The sequence below is a fragment of the Heptranchias perlo genome, chromosome 35 (assembly GCF_035084215.1).
Source record: "Heptranchias perlo isolate sHepPer1 chromosome 35, sHepPer1.hap1, whole genome shotgun sequence".
Classification (NCBI taxonomy): Eukaryota; Metazoa; Chordata; class Chondrichthyes; order Hexanchiformes; family Hexanchidae; genus Heptranchias; species Heptranchias perlo.
This window is the reverse complement of record NC_090359.1, coordinates 11,225,871-11,243,954: the sequence shown is the minus strand read 5'-3', so window position 1 is coordinate 11,243,954 and position 18,084 is coordinate 11,225,871. Positions and strand designations below refer to the sequence as shown.

The 18,084-nt window shown below is 46.8% G+C and overlaps 1 protein-coding gene across 1 annotated transcript in view; it reads left to right on the top strand.

Annotated features, from left to right (window-relative positions):
* The window catches only part of LOC137302345 (zona pellucida sperm-binding protein 3-like), a 1,023,493-nt gene that overhangs the window by 471,094 nt on the left and 534,315 nt on the right, over positions 1-18,084 (top strand). The window lies entirely within an intron of this gene.

Below are 18,084 nucleotides of genomic sequence, written 5' to 3'. Positions count from 1 at the left end.
CAGCACAGAAACAGGCCATTCGGCTCAACTGGTCTGTGCTGGTGTTTATGCTCCACACGAGCCTCCTCACACCTCACTTCATCTATCCCTATCTGGATATCCTTCTATTCCTTTCTCCCTCATGTACTTACTGAGCTTCCCCTTAAATGCGTCTATGCTATTCGCCTCAACAACTCCATGTGTTAGCAAGTTCCACATTCCAACCACTCTCTGGGTAAATAATTTCCTTCTGAATTCCTTACTGGATTTATTAGTGACTATTTTATTTTCATGGCCCCTAGTTCTGGTCTCCCCCACAAGTGGAAACTTCTTCTCCACCTCGACCCTATCAAACCCTTTCATAATCTTAAAAACCTCTATCAAGTGCACCCCGCCCCCCGACCCCCCAGCCTTCTCCTTTGTAGAGAAAAGAGCCCCAGTCTGTTCACTTTTTCCTGATAGGTGTCACCTCTCATTTCTGGTGGTATCCTAGTAAATCTTTTTTGCACCTTCTCCGGTGCCTCTATCATTTTTATATGAACCCAAGTGCCTTGTTTGCTTTTTTAATGCCTTATTAACCTGCTTTGCTACTTTTAATTATTTGTGTCCCTGTACCCCGAAATTCCTTTGCTCCTCTACCCCATTTAGACTCTTATTATCCAAGCAGTATGCGGCCTCCTTATTCTTCCGACCAAAATGTACCACCTCACACTTATCTACATTGAAATTCATTTGCCAATTACACGTCCATTTTGCAAATTTATTAATGGTTTCCTGTATTTTGTCGCAGTCCTCTTCAGTATTAACTGTACCTCCCAATTGGGTGTCGTCAGCAAATTTTGAAATTGTACTCCCGATTCCTGAGTCCAAATCATTTATGCAAATAGTGAACAACAGTGTTCCCAGCACCGATCCCTGTGGAACACCACTTCCCACCTTTTGCCAATCTGAGTAACTACCTTTAATCCCTACTGTCTGTTTTCTGTTTTGTAGCCAGCTTGCTATCCATTCTGCTACCTGTTCCCTGACTCCACAAGCTCTGACCTTGGTCATGAGTCCACTATGCGATACCTTATCGAAGGCCTTTCAAGGTTTTCTTTTTCAGATATTTATTCACTTCCTTTTTAAATTCTGCTTCCCTCGGTGTTTCTGGTCGGACATTCCATTGTCCTAAGAACCCTCTGCATCAAAAAGAAAACCAACCTCTCACTTCATTCTTTTGGTCTTAATTTGATGCCCTCCAGTGGAAATAGATTTCCCTCATTTACTTTATCAAAACCCCCTCATAATTTTGATCCCCACTCTCAGATCTTATTTAAACTTCTCTGCTCTCATCAAAAGTTATGTGAAGACTCTCATCCTTGGGATCATCTTAGTGAATCTCTTCTGCCCCTCTCCATGGCCGCGACATTCTTACTAAAGTAATGCACCAAAAACTGGACACAGTATTCTGACTGTGACCTAACCAATGATTTGTCCAGGTGTAGCATCAACTCTTTCCTTTTATACTCTATGCCCCTATTTATAAATCCTCTGATCCCATGGGGTTTTTTGTAAAACAGCTTTATCAACTTGTCCTCCCACTTTTAAAGATTTGTGTATCTGAATCACTAAATCTCTCTGCTCCTCTACTCCTTTTACAGTTTTACAGTATAGTGTCTATTTCCTCTCCTCATTCTCCTCACCTCACATCTCTTCCCATTAAATTCTATCTCACATCTACCTGCCCAATCTGCTCACCTGTCTGCCTCCTCCTGAAGTTGTTGACAATCCTCTTCGTGGTTAATCTCACTCCTTATCTTTGTGGCAGCTGCAAATTTTGACATTGTGCCCCCTACACCCAGGTCCAGATCATTTCTATCCACAGATATTGAGAAAAGCAATGGTGCCAACACTGACCCCGGGGATCACCACGGTTTGAACCCTTCCAGTGCAAGAAACATCTGTTAACCACAACTCTCAATTTTCTGTCCTTTCCCCATCCCCTCTCTCTCCCTCTCTCTCATTTCTTCTCTCCAACTTCTCATATTTCTATCCCTCAGTTCTCATACACAAACAGACTCGCTTCCCCTTTCCTCTCTTTCATACACACAGACTGTTTCTCTCCCTTGTCTCCCGTATCCTCTCTTTTCCTTTCTCACTCTTGTATACACACACCATGGGGTCAATTTTAGGATGGCCGAGCGGGTGCGTTCGTGGCGGGGGGGTTCCTAAAATTGGGGAATCCCGGAGCAGGTCCGGAGCCCGGCTCCAACCTGCCCACTTCTAGTTTCCCCAATGACGCGAATCGGTGCGTGCGCAGCCCCCGCGTGCGGGCCTCCCACCGCCAATTAAAGCCGGCGGGATGACAGTTTAGATAGTTAGGGAGGTACTTGAGGTCGTTGACACACCTCATTGGGAAGAGATTTTAGCAGGGATGTGATTTTGGACTATCCTCAGCGTGTTTCCCATGCTGTGGGAAATACTCCCTGTTGTTGCAGACGTGTTTCAGTCAGCAGCCATTGGAAGATGCAGAGGATTCCTTGACAGTTGGGGGGAATACCTCATTCATTGCAGCAGGGCACTCTGCCACCTCAGACAAAGTTTTGTCTGCCACACCGTTGTATCCACACTCAAAATTATTACATCATACCCTAAACTCTGCTGTCCAAACACATTTACCTACTTTGCGGACCCCCTCACACTCACAGCGTCAGGATGGGGGTGGGGGGTTCCATAGCTGCATTCATCACTCCATTGGAGGACGAGCAACATCACCAGCCTCGCCAGGCACGCCATCCACCTCTGCCACATGGAGCTACACAACACAGTGCTGCGCAACAGGCACCTGCACAAAGTAGTCATGCAACTACACATACACCCACTGTCGGGTGACCGAATGGGTGTCATCAAGGGTTTTCATGGAGAACCTCATGAAAGGGCCTGATTGGACAAGCCAGTCAGGAATGGCCAAGATGTAGCAGTAGTGATGACAATATAATATGTAATGTGAGTTGATCAGAAATCAAATATAAGTAAAAACCATGACAAACCCTCAAACATCCTTGTGCATCCCTTTCATGCTCACGACACGTTTGCCTTATGCTTCCAACTACACATACATGATACATGCCCTGTAGCTGCAGCACAGGTAGTGGCAGGTGGGGCAAGACTGACCGTGAAAGAGATGCATGAGAGTGTGAGTATGAGACAGAGCCATGAGATTGTTTACGGATTGGGTTGAGTGGTAGTGGTGAGATAAATACTGGGGAAGTGAGGAAGTGCATGTAAGATGAGGATGAGGGTTCAGTGGGTGTGAGGAGTATTGTGATTGAGAAGTGTTGGCAGTGCAGAATGAGATGTGGGGTGGGGGCGGTGATTGGCAGACGGAGTGTAGGGGAATGAGTAAGAGTACTCACTTCGGCTGACCTGGTTAGGTCATTGAAGCGCCTCCTGCACTGTATGCGGGTGGGCGATATGTTGGTGGTGCTGGTCACCTCCTCTGCTACCTTGAGCTAGGCCTTCGTGGTGGCAGAGGCAGGCGACTTCCTCCCGTCCGCTGGGTGGAAGATCTCCCTCCTCCTCCTCCTCCTCACCCCATCCAGTAAGATCTGGAGTGAGGCATCGTTAAACCTGGGAGCAGCCTTCCCCCTGGGCCTATTTTCTGCGGCATCAGTCAGTGGAGGATTGCCCCTTTTAAATAGGGCTCCTCCAGCTGACAGCATATGATGCGGGTCCGCAGTCCGCCCACTGTGCAGCTTTCCAGCATGAAACCCAGAAGCCAAGGTAATTGGCTTCAATTTACTTACGATCGCGTGCCAAACCCACATATTTCACTGGGCGGGTTACCCACGCGCCCAGTCGACCCCCCACTGCCAACCCTCCTCCCTCCTAATAGCGAGCCCCATATCTCCCTCCCACCCTACCTCTCAGACTCTCCCTCATCCACATCCAGACTCTCTGAGAGTCTGTCTCAAAGACTCACTCCCTCATACACAGACTCTCTGAGACTCACTATCTCACACTGTTGTACTCAGGTCCTCGGTCTCCTCCTTTATACACAGATTCTCTCTACCATCTCTTGCACAGACACCTAGGGGGTTGATTTTAAACCCCAAGAATCGGCCGGTTGGGGACTGGTGGGAGTTGAAAATAGTTGTGTTTTTGGGTCGCCACCGCAAAATTTTCGGACTTTGCATCCCCAATGGGAAGCCTGTACTTTTACACGCTGACGCTAAACCCAGAAATAAAGCCGAGTTGCGGTCATGACCCAAAAAACTACTTTCAACTCCCACCCGCCCACAACCCACCCGTTCTTGGGGTTTAAAATCACCTCTTTCATACACCCTGACTTGTTCTCCCCTTCGCTCTGACACACAAGCTCTCTGTCCCTTCTTTCACTGATACACTCTCTCCCCTTCTCTCAGATTCTGCCTCCTCTTTTCTCTCTCACACACAGACTCTCTCCACCAATTCCATTGTACACACAGACTCTCTCTCTCCACCAATTCCATTATACACACAGACTCTCCACCAATTCCATTATACACACAGACTCTCTCTCCACCAATTCCATTATACACACAGACTCTCTCTCCACCAATTCCATTATACACACAGACTCTCTCTCCACCAATTCCATTATACACACAGACTCTCTCTCCACCAATTCCATTATACACACAGACTCTCTCTCCACCAATTCCATTATACACACACACTCTCTCTCTCCACCAATTCCATTATACACACAGACTCTCTCTCCACCAATTCCATTACACACACAGACTCTCTCTCCACCAATTCCATTATACACACAGACTCTCTCTCCACCAATTCCATTATACACACAGACTCTCTCTCCACCAATTCCATTATACACACAGACTCTCTCTCCACCAATTCCATTATACACACAGACTCTCTCTCCACCAATTCCATTATACACACAGACTCTCTCTCCACCAATTCCATTATACACACAGACTCTCTCTCCACCAATTCCATTATACACACAGACTCTCTCTCCACCAATTCCATTATACACACAGACTCTCTCTCCACCAATTCCATTATACACACAGACTCTCTCTCCACCAATTCCATTATACACACAGACTCTCTCTCCACCAATTCCATTATACACACAGACTCTCTCTCCACCAATTCCATTATACACACAGACTCTCTCTCCACCAATTCCATTATACACACAGACTCTCTCTCCACCAATTCCATTATACACACAGACTCTCTCTCCACCAATTCCATTATACACACAGACTCTCTCTCCACCAATTCCATTATACACACAGACTCTCTCTCCATCTTTTCTGTTATCTGTGCCCATCTCTCCCACAACCCCAGGACCCGATGGTTTCCATCCCAGTGTAGGTGAGGAAATTGTTGATGCTTCAAGATCTTCCAAAACTCTCTTGATTCAGGAATTGTTCCCTTGGATTGGAAAACTGCCAATATAACTCCATTGTTTAAGGGTAGGGGAAATAAACTAGGAAGTTACAGACCTATTAGTCTAACGTCAGTAGTGGGGAAGTTACTAGAATCTCTTGTTAGGGACAGAGTGACTGAGCATTTGAACAAATATGAGCTGATCGGAGAAAGCCAGCATGGATTTGTAAAGGGTAAGTCATGTTTAATGAACCGAGTTGAGTTTTTTGAGGCGGTAACAAAAGTGGTCGATAAAGGAGTATCTATTGATATTTAAATAGACTTCCAGAAGGCATTCGACAAGGTTCCACATAAGAGAAAGTTAACTGAAGTGAGAGCGCATGGAATTGGTGGCAACTCATTGGCTTGGATCGGGAATTGGTCAGGAGGTAGCAGACAGAGTAGGGATAATGGGTATGTGCTCAAATTGTCAGGATGTGACTAGTGATGTCACCCAGGGATCTGTACTGGGGCCTCAGCTTTTCATTGTATTTATAAATGACTTGGATGAAGGAATAGAGAGCCGTATATCTAAGTTTGCTGACGGCAGTAAGTTAGGTCGCACTAAATAGTGCAGATGGGAACAGAAAGTTGCAAAAGGACATTGATAGATTAAGTGAGTGGGAAAAACGGTGGCAGATGGAATTCAACGTGGGAAAGTACAGGCTCATCAACTTTGACCCTAAGAAAGATAGATCAGAGTATTATCTGAATGGTGAGAAGCTCGGAACTGTGGATGGGCAGAGAGATATAGGGATCCAAGTGCGAAAATCAATAAAATTTAGTGGACAGGTATTAAAAATAATGTAAATGTTTGCCTTTATCTCAAGAGGGCTGGAATGCAAAGGGTTGGAAGTTATGTTATAGCTGTCGAGTGCCATGGTTAGACCCCATCTGGAGGACTGCATTCAGCTCTGGGCAGCGCACCTCGAGAAGGATGTATTGACCTTGGAGAGGGTGCAGCACAGATTCAGAATGATACCGGGGCTAAAAGGGTTAATATTGAGGACAGGTTATATAGATTAGGCCTGTATTCCCTTGAGTACAGAAGATTAAGGGGTGATCTAATTGAGGTGTTCACGATGATCAAAGGAGTTGATAGGGTAGATAGAGAGAAAGTATTTCCTCTGGTGGGGGGCGGGGCAGACGGGGAGTCCAGAACAAGGGGGCATAACCTTAAAATTAGAGGTAGGCCGTACAGGGCTGATGTCAGAAATGACTTCTTCACATCAAGGGCGGTGGAAATATGGAACACTCTCCACCAAAAAGATGTTGAGATTGATAGATTTTTGTTCGGCAAAGGTATTAAAGGTTAGGGAACTAAGGCTGGTTGATGGAGTTAAGATACAGATCAGCTATGATCGAATTGAAAGGCTTGAGGGGCTGAATGGCCTACTCCTGTTACTATGTTCCATGTTTGAATCCCTCCAATCAGGTTTCCACTCCTGCCACAGCACTGAAACAGCCCTCAGCAAAGTCACAAATGACATCCTCTGTGACTGTGACCGTGGTGAACTATCCCTCCTCATCCTGCTCGACCTGCCTACAGCCTATGACACAGTTGGCCACACCATCCTCCTCCAATGCCTCTCTTCCGTTGTCCAGCTGGGTGGGACTGCCATCGTCTGGTTCCATACCTATCTATCCAGTCATAGCCAGGGAATCGCCTGCAATGGCTTCTCTTCCCGTTCTTGAACCGTTACCTCTGGAGTCCCCCAAGGATCTATCATTGGCCCCCTCCTGTTTCTCATCTTCATGCTGCCCATCGGTGACATCAACTGAAAACACAGTGTCAGATTCCCCATGTAGAACTGACGATGCCCAGCTCTTTCTCATTGAATCACAAAATCATACATTGGTTACAGCACAGAAGGAGGCTATTTGGCCCATCGAGCCCGTGCTGACTCTTTGTAAGAGCAATCCAGTTCGTCCCATTCTCCTGCTCTTTCCCCGCAAACCTGCACATTTTTCCGTTCAAGTATTTATCGAATTCCTTTTTTGAAAGCCACGATTGAAAGGGCTTCCAACACCCTTCCAGGCAGCGCATTCCAGGTCATAGCTGCTTAAGAAAGTTTTTCCTCATGTCGCCTTTGGTTCTTTTGCCGATCACCTTAAATCTGTGTCCTCTCTTCTGGACCCTTCCGCCATTGGGAATTGTTTCTCTTTATTTACTTTGTCTAACCCCTTCATGATTTTGAACACTTCTATCAAATCTCCTCTCCACCTTCTTTGTTCCAAGGAGAGCAAACCCAGCTTCTCCAGTCTATTGATGTAACTAAAGCCCCTCATCCCTGGAACCATTCAAGTAAATCTTCTCTGCACCCTCTCTAAGGCCTTTACAGCCTTCCTAAAGTTCAGTGGACAAAATGGGCTCGATTTTCGCACCCGTGATCGGGTGCATTCGTGGCGGGGGGGGGGGGGGGGGGGGGCTGCGGAAATCGGGGATTCCTGGGGCGGGTCTGGAGCCCGGCTCCAACCCACTTCCGTGTTCCCCAGTGACGCGCTGACATGCGTACGCAGCCCCCGCATGTGGGACTCCCGCCGGCAATTAAAGCCGGCGGGGTGCCATTTAAAGTACTAAAACAGGTACTTCAGGTCATTTACAGACCTGATTGACCTGATATTTTAGGAGGGATGGGATTTTGAAATTAACTGAGACTGTTTCCCGTACTGGGGGAAACACTCCCAGTTCAAATGGACGTGTTGCAGCCATCAGCCTGTGGCAGCTGCAAAGGTCCATTTGACAGGTGAGGGGGGAGACCCTCACTCATTGTAGGAAGCCACTCTGTCACTTTGGACAAAGTTTGGCCTCCACCACCCTCCTCCTAACAATAAAATTCACCAACTTGCACACTTACCCCGGTGTCCAGACACATTTACCGACCTTGCGGACCCCCTCAAATGTACATCTTCCAGCTGTGGGGCCGCCGTAGCTGCAGTCATGACCTCCTCGGAGGGCGAACAGCATCACCAGCCACGCCATCCACCTCTGACACGTGGAGCTCCACAACACAGTGCTGTGACACATCCACTTGCACAGCAGGATGGAGGGCAACCGCAGAGATAGATGCGTCGCAGAGAGCACTACCCTCGCCACGGGGTCCACAGACCGAGGCTCAGCTTCCTGGATCTCTCTGAGCAGCAGTGCACACGGAGGCTCAGAGTCACTCGACATCTGCAGCCTCCTTCATGCCGAGCTGCTCCTGGCTGGCCCGAGCACCATCTTCTTACCTGTCGCTGTCAAAGTCACCACTGCCCTCAACAACTTCTCCTCCGCATCTTTCCAGGGTGCCACCGGGGACATCGCCGACATCTCTCAGTCATCTGCACAAAAGAGCCCTGCAAATACACCTACACCCAATCTGCAGTGACACAATGGGTGGCATCAGTTGTGGGTCTTAGTGATCCTCAGGAAAGGGCATTATTGCACAAACCAGACAAGATTCGCAAAGACGTGGCAGTAATGGTGACAATGTAATATAATATGTTATATGAGTTGATTAGAAATTAAATATCGGTAAACACCTTGACAAACCCTCAAACACCCTTGTGCATCCCCTTCATGCTCACGACACGTTTGCCTTACGCTTCCTACTGCACATATGTGATGCATGCCCTGTGGCTGCAGCTCAGGTAGTGCCAGGTTGAGTGAAGCTGACCGTGAAAGAGATGCACGAGAGGGTGAGAATGAGATAGAGCCATGATATTGTATGAGGATTGGGTTGAGTGGTAGTGGCGGGATGAGTACTGGGAGGTGAGTAAGTGCAGGTAAGATGAGGATGAGGTTTGAGTGGGTGTGAGGGGTGATGTGACAGAGTAGTGTTGGCTGTGCAGAAGGAGATGTGGGGTGGGGGCGGTGATGTGGCAGACAGAGGGGAGGGGAATGAGTAAGTGTACTCACTTCGGCCGGCCTACTGAGGTCATTGGAGCGCCTCCTGCACTGTATGCAGGTGTGCGATATGTTGGTGGTGCTGGTGACCTCCTCTGCCACCTCGAGCCAGGCCTTCCTGGTGGCAGAAGCAGGCTGCTTCCTCCCGCCCGCCGTGGGGAAGATCTCTGTCCTCCCCCTCCTCCCCACCCCATCCATTGATACCTGGAGTTAAGCATCATTAAACTGGGAGCTGCCTTCCCCCTGGGCTGCTCCATGCTGTAATTTTTTCTATTTTCTGCAGCATCAGTCAGTGGAGGACTGCCCCTTTAAATAGAGCTCCTCCAGCTGACAGACCTTGCTGCGCATGCGCAGTCCGCCCGACGCGCAGCTTTGCAGTGGGAAACCTGTGAGCACAGGTTAGTGGCTCCAATTAGCCTGCGATTCCGTGCAGAGCACACTGATTTCACCGGGTGCGTTACCCACGCGCTCAGTCGACCCCCCGCTGAGAACCCGCCGCCCTCCTAATATCGAGCCCAATACTCCAGTTGTGGCCGAACCAGTGTTTCATAAAGGTTCAACTTAACTTTCTTGCTTTTGTGCTCTATGCCTCTATTTATATGTTAATGAGGAGTCCAAGTTGGGCTGCACAGACGCCATGAAACCCACCACCGTGAAACCGACAACTGGTGTTCACGCAGCGGGGTGGGGACACGTTCCCCATTATTTGATTTTTAAACCCCCCCCCCCAATCCCCAGACCCTCTTCCGCCGGTCGTGGGAGGGTGGGCGGGGGGTTTAATATCGAGGCCAATAGAACTGTATATCGGGCGGGGCCTGGAACGGGCGATAAAAACCAGACCGCTGGTTTTGAGCCACCGCTCAAGTAAAATCCTCCCCCCATGATGTTTATAATGAAGTAAAATCTAATAATTATAACCGTGTTCTGTTATAATTTAATGAAACAAAACTGGTCTCTGTTGCAACAGATGTTCGAGACACTTGTAAAACCTCCAAAAACCCGTCACATCTTCAGCAAAGGAGAGAAAAGGAGAAATAGTGAACCCCGCCTCTGACTAACGTCCCATCCTGTCTGACACTGTTCACTATCACACCGCCCCTCAACAATACAGCTTCACAGATGCTGCAGGCTGATCGGTGGAATGGAAGCTCATGGAATTGATGCAGATCTGAGGTTCTCTCAATCTTCTCTGAAGCAACAACTTCCAGCACCTTCTCCCAGCAATGCAGGTACCTGACCCACCTGTTCAGTCAATAGTAACGTAGCTTTAATGTGACCAGGCTGTTATTTTAGTTTCACTGCGGTGCTCTGCGGACAGGAATGTCCCATTTTATTCTCACCTTTTGAACTCGTGCCAGTTTATCTCTGAGATTCTTGAGAGTTTCGGAGCGGCACCGAAGTCACAAAGGGCCACGGAGGTTCCAGGTAGGAAGCCTGTTCTCCTCAGAGTTTGCTGATCCGGGACACGGTCCTGACAGCGAAATATTAAGGATCGGAGGGCTCTCGTTTTAGGGAGGAGGGTGAGCGAGGATTGGAGCTGCGGGTTTGCCATCCAGTTACTCTGGCAGGAAACAGTGGGTGAGAGGCCCTAATGGGAGCTACATTGGTCGGGATTCCCTCAGGCTTAAATATTCAGACAACGCTCACTGACCGGCTCCTACAGGAAGAATGACCGCTCGGGCCAGCGACCAGAAACATCACCGATGTCAATAAAACAATGTTCAGATCTGATTGAAGTGAGGGTAAAGGAGGGTTTTTTTGCGGGAGTAGGGGGGAGATATTTTAGGCACATCGTGGATTTTTCTATCCGCATATGTATTTGTTTTCTTTAGTGTGTGTCTATGGTAACTCAACCTGGCACTATATTTCGAGCAGTGCTAGCTCTCAGTGAGCCAAAGCATACTGTTGTCCTCCTGTAACCTTCCATGGCCTTTTCATTTCTGCACTCCCAGGATCAGTAGCACTAGCCTTTGGTGACTGATGTGAACCTTATCCTGTTCAACATCATGTTTTGAACGTTACTTATGTACAGAACCAGGAACCTGCCGCTATCGGTGGTTCACATAACTGTTGTGGTCTGCAGTGACTTCCTGATTTGACGACATGGTCATGGTCTAGAACAGAGGTTTCCTGAGCATCAGGAGAACAAAGGGAAGTTGCAACATCGTTACTGAGAAGGTTTTATTTTTTTCCTTACCAGCTGCTGATTATTTCACGACTGTTTCATTAAAATTCATATTTTGCAAATAAGAATTGATCAAAGATACTGTTACGGCCCTGGAAAGGGATGGTGTGTTTGAGGTTTCGAGGACAGAATCTATTTGGCGAGAGATAAGGAAAAACAGAGGAGTTGTTACACTGCTGGGTGTTTACTGTGGACCACCAAATAGTGGGAAGGAGATGGAGCAAATTTCAGATAGATGTTAACGCAATAGAGTAGTGATAATGGGGGAATTCAATTATCCGAACATAGACTCGGGAAGAAACAGTGTAAAGGGCAAAGAGGGGAAGGAATTCCTGAAATGTGTAAAAGATAACTTTCTTGTATGTTTCCAGTGCAATGAGGAAGGAAGCAGTGCTGGATCTAGTTCTGGGGAATAAAGTGGGGCAAGTGGAGCAAGTTTCAGTGGGAGAGCATTTGGGAAATTGTCATCACAATATTATTAGGTTTAGAGTAGCTGTGGAAAAGGACAAGGAAAAACGAATGGTGAAAATACTCAAGTGGAAGAGGGTGAATTTCAGTGAGTTGAAAATGGATCTGGCCCAGGTGGATTGGAAACAAAGATTGGCAGATAAAACAGTAAATGAGCAATGGGAAATCTTCAAAGGTGAGATAGTTCGGGTACAGAATGGATGCATTTCAATGAGGGGGGAAGGAAGGGCATCCAAAACCAGAGCTCCCTGGGTGACTAAAGAAATAGAAGTTAAAAGGAAACAGAAAAAGGAGGCTTATGATAAATGTCAGGTTCACAATACAGTAGAGAATGAAGCTGAATACAAAGAGAGCAGAGGAGAACTGGAAAAGGAAATAAGAGGGGCAAAGATAATATTTGAGGAAAGATTAGTGGGAAACAAACACATAAAGAGCAAATGTATAGTCAAAGGAAAGGTGGGGTTGATTAAGGACCAAAAATTAAATTTTCTTGTGGAGTCAGAGGGAATGACTGATGTTCTAAATAAATACTTTGCATCTGGATTCACCAAAGAAGAGGATGGTGCCAATGTTACAGAGAAGGAGGAGGGCTAGAAGAATTAGATCGGATAAAAATAGATAAAGAGGAGGTACTTAAAAGTTTGGCAGCGCCCAAGGTAGAAAAGTCACCCGGTCCGGATGGAATGCATCCGAGGTTGCTGAAGGAAGTAAGGGTGGAAATAGCAGAGGCTCTGGTCACAATCTGTCAATCCTCCTTGGATATGGGAGTGGTACCAGAAAGACTGGAGGGTTCTAAATGTTACACCCCTTTTCAAAAAAGGGGAGAGAGGTAAACCCGCTAGCTACAGGCCAGTCAGCCTAAAGTCCGTGGTGGTGAGACGTTTGGAGACAATAACCCGAGACAAAGTTAACTGTCACTTGGAAGAACATGGGTTACAGTTCCATTCGCAACCATTCAGATAATGAAGCAGTCCGTGCCCGCATGCAACAAGACCTGGACAACATCTAGGATTGGGCTGATAAGTGGCAAGTAACATTCGCGCCAGACAAGTGCCAGGCAATGACCATCTCCAACAAGAAAGAGTCTAACCACCTCCTCTTGACATTCAACGGCATTACCATCGCCGAATCCCCCACCATCAACATCCTGGGGGTCACCATTGACCAGAAACTTAACTGGACCAGCCACATAAATAATGTGGTTACAACAGCAGGTCAGAGGCTGGGTATTCTGAGGCGAGTGACTCATTTCCTGACTCCCCAAAACCTTTCCACCATCTACAAGGCACTGGTCAGGGGTGTGATGGAATACTCTCCACTTGCCTGGATAAGTGCAGCTCCAACAACACTCAAGAAGCTCGACACCATCCAGGACAAAGCACCCAGCTTTATTGGCACCCCATCCACCACCCTAAACATTCACTCCCTTCACCACCGGCGCACCTTGGCTGCAGTGTGTAGCATCCACAGAATGCACTGCAGCAACTCGCCAAGGCTTCTTCGACAGCACCTCCCAAACCCGCGACCCCTACCACCTAAAGGACAAGGGCAGCAGGCACATGGGAACAACACCACCTGCACGTTCCCCTCCAAGTCACACACCATCTCGACTTGGAAATATATCGCCGTTCCTTCATCGTCGCTGGGTCAAAATCCTGGAACTCGCTACCTAACAGCACTGTGGGAGAACCTTCACCACACGGACGACAGCGGTTCAAGAAGGCTGCTCACCACCACCTTCTCAAGGGCAATTGGGGATGGGTAATAAATGCCAGCCTTGCCAGTGATGCCCACATCCCATGAACAAATAAAAAAATAATGACAGCCAACACGGATGTGTTAAAGGAAAATCGTGCCTGACTAACTTCATTGAATTCTTTGAGGAAATAACAGATAGTTGATGAAGGTTGTGCAGTTGATGAGGTACATATGAACTTTAAAAAAGGCATTTGATAAAGTGCCACATAATAGACTTGTTAGCAAAATTCAAGCCCATGGAATTAAAGGGGCACTGGCAGCATGGATACAAAATTGGCCGAGAGACAGAAGCAAAGAGCAATAGTGAATAATGTTTTTCAAACTGGAGGGCAGTCTATGTTGTTCTCCCTCAGAGGTCAGTATTAGGACCACTGCTCTTTTTGATACACATAGAATCATAGAATGGTTACAGCATGGAAGGAGGCCATCTGGCCCGTCAAGTCCATGCTGGCTCTGTGCAAGAGCAATCCAGCTAGTCCCACTCCCCTGCCCTATCCCCGTCGCCTTGCAATTTTTTTCCCTTCAAGTACTTATCCAATCCCCTTTTGAAAGCCACGATTGAATCTGCCTCCACCGCCCCCTCAGGTAGTGCATTCCAGATCATAACCACTCACTGTGTAAAAAGTTTTTTCTCATGGTTCTCTTGCCATTAATGACCTGGACGGGTAAAGGGGGCATAATTTCAAAGTTTGCGGATGACACAAAACTTGGAAATGTAGCAAACAGTGAGGAGGATAGTAAGAGACTCAGGAGGACATAGACTGACCGGTGTAAGAGGCAGACACAAGGCAGATGAATTTGAACTCAGAGTAGTGTGAAGTGATGCATTTTGGAAGGAAAAAGGAGAGGCAGCATAAAGTAAATTTTAAAGGGTTTGCAGGAACAGAGAGACCTGGGGGTTCACTTACACAAATCTTTGAAGGTGGCAGGACAAGTCGATAAGGCTGTTAACAAAGCATAAAAAATCCTTTGGTTTATTAATAAAGGGAAAAGGTACAAAAACAAGGATGTTCTGGTAAACATTTATAAATCACTGGTTAGACCTCAGCTGGAGTATTGTGTCCAACTCTGGGCGCCACATTTCAGAAAGGATGTCACAGCCTTGGTGAGAGTGCAGAGAAGATTTACCCGAATGTTTACAGGGATGAGGGAATTCAGTTATGTCGAGAGGCTGGAGAAGCTGGGATTGTTCTCCTGAGAACACAGAAGGTTAAGGTGAGATTTAATAGAGGTGTTCAAAAGTTTTGGTAGGGTAGATAAGGAGAAACGGTTTCCATTGGCAGAAGGGTCGGTAACCAGAGGACACTGAAGATAATTGGCAAAAAAAGTGCCAGGGGGGAATAAGGAGACATTTTTTTTAATCAGTGAGATGTTATGATCTGGAATGCACTGCCTGAAAGGGTGGTGGAAGCAGATTCAATAGTATCTTTCAAAAGGGAATTGGATATATATTTAAAAGGGAAAAAATGCAGGGCTACAGGGAAAGAGCAGGAGAGTGGGACTAATTGGTAGCTCTTTCAGAGAACTGGCACAGGCACAATGGGCTGAATGGCCTCCTTCTGTGCTGTATCATACTATGATTCTAAGAACAATAATGTTGCTACCCGCTTATCATCCAGTAAATGTACTGTCTGACGTGATACTGAAAAATATAGGTTACAGGGTGAACCACACAGGATAGAAAGGGAACGAGACAAATAATCAGGTGCCATAGACAGATGAAAAGGTTTACTAGATAGGGGAGAATGTGAACTGGACACAAGAGAAGCTCAACTGACAGGTGAGGAAGAGAAGTGAGTAGATGAAGTAAACAGATGAGAAGGCAAACTAGACAGGTGACACGGTGACCCAGACGGGTGACACGGTGACCCAGACGGGTGAGACAATGAACAAGACAATTGAGAGATTAAATATTCAGGTGAGACGGTGACCTGGACAGGTAACATGGTGACCCAGGCAGGTGAGACATTAACGATTTAGGTGAGAGGGTGAACCAGACAAGTGAGAGATGATTGATTCAGGTGTGACGGTGAATGAGGCAGGGGATAGATTAATGATTCAGGTGATAAGGTGACCCAGATAGGTGAGAAGATGAAAGAGACCAGATAAACGTTAAACTAAACTAACCAGGTGCGAAGGTGAACTAAACATTTGATTTTGAGACCCACACATATGAGAAGGTGAATCATACACATGAGAAGAAAAACTTGGCCGGTGAGAAAGTGAGCTCGAAAAGTGGGAAAGTGAATCAGATGTAATAGATGTTGAACCAGATTAACTAAGAAGATGAACTTTGACTGGTGACTAGGTGAATTACACAGCTGAGATGGTGAACACGATGGTGATTGGAACATGCTCTTTCGGAGTGTTGCTTGGTGGATCGCACGTCTCCAACTCTCTCAGTCCTCAGCTCTCATCATGGCGGAGATGAGCCCTATATTCTGGGATCTGAGGTCAGCTGTAACGGTCAGAGAGCCAGGTGCTTCTGAGACTTTTCGGCAACATTTCCAGGTCTTCGGACGACAGGCTGTGAGTATCCTGGATGTGCCGCGTGCCGTCAAGCCTGACCACATGCCCAAACTGCGACTAACGTCCTATGTCACACCACTGAATATAGTAGATGCAGCATTGACGCCACTGGTTCACTGTATATCAATGTTTGCCTGGTGTGCTTGCGAGACAGTTCAAGTCTCTGATGTATACAGGAGAATTGGAATGATGCAAGTTTAATACAGGCCAAGCTTTGTTGGAAGCGGAAGATCTGATGACCATATCTTCTTGTTCATGTCCATCACCTGGCGCATCAGAGTAATCCTGCATCGCATTTCTGGGGTGATTGAACATGACTCGTGGGAATTCCTTCACCCAATCCACAGTCTTAGCTGAAATCTCTAGATTAGGTCGATGCTGGAGAAAGTGGCTGAGTGACTGGATGTGTGTCTACCGGTTAACTTGTCAACCCAAGGGGCCAATTAGAAAGTCAACTGGATGAGTGAGAAGTTGAACAAGACAAGTAAGAAAGTGAACTAGCCAGGTAAGAAGGTGAACTAGACAAGAGATAAGATTGAATAGGCTGGTGAAATGATGAGCTAAGCAGGTGAGAATGTGAATTAACAGGTGAGTATGTGAACTGTTCAGGTGAGTAGATAAACCCGACAGTAAAAAGGTGAATTAGCAGGTGAGAAGGTGAAGAAGACGAGTGCGATGGTGAACAGGGCAGTTGGTCTACACGCGAGATAGTGAATTAGTAAAGTGAGAAGGTGAAACAGATGAGGGAGGAGGAGGCCTATACAGGTGAGAAGGTGAATTTGTAAGTCCGGAATCTGAACTGAACAGGTGATGAGGTGAATTTGATAGGTTGGCAGGAGAACGAGAAGGTGAGTTACTCATACAAGTGCGAATGTGAGATACACAGATGAGAAGATGGAAGTACACAAGAGAAAAGGTATGTGGGAAGGTGACATAGAGAAGTGAGAAGGTGAACTGGTTGGATGAAAAGGTGAGGCATAAATGTTCAGAAGGTGAACTAGACAAAAGTGAGTATGGACTTCACAGGTGAGAGGATGACCTGGACATCTCTGAAGGGCAACTAATACATGAGAGAAGGTGAGCTGGACATAAGCTGAACTGGGAAAGTGACAATGTTCCTTGGCGTGTGAAAAGCAGAACAGGATAAATGAGGTGGTGCAGTAGACAGATGTGAAGATAAGCCAGATGAGTGAGGATGTGATGTGCACAGCTGGGAAGATGAACCAGACAAGGGAGAGCGTGAACTTGGCAGTTGAGAAATTGCAATAGAAAGGTAATGGGTCAGAATTTACGGTCAGAATTTACTGTCAGAATAATGGTGAGGTTAATGACTCTCACTGTTGTTTATGTGCAAATCGCACAGCAACTGCAGGTGAGGGGCAGATGCTTGGATCAGAATCATAGAATGATACAGCACAGAAGAAGGCCACTTGGCCCATCATGCCTGTGCCGACTCTTTGAAAGAGCTGTCCAATTGGTCCCTCTCCCCTGCTCTTTCCCTATAGCGCTGCAAAATTTTCCCCTTCAAGTGTTTATCCAATTCCATTTTTTAAGTTACTATTGAAATTACTTCCACCACCTTTTCAGGCAGTGCATTCCAGATCATAAAAACTCGCTGCGTAAAAACATTTTTCCTCAACTCACCTCTGGCTCTTTTGCCAATTACTTTAAATCTGCGTCCTCTGGTTACCGACCCTTTAACCACTGGACACAGTTCCTCCTTCTTTACTCTATCAAAACACCTCATGATTTTGAACACCTCTATCAAATCTCCCCTTAACCTTCCCCGCTCTAAGGAGCACAACCCCAACTTCTCTTGGCAAACTCTTCCCTAACATATGGGGTGGCA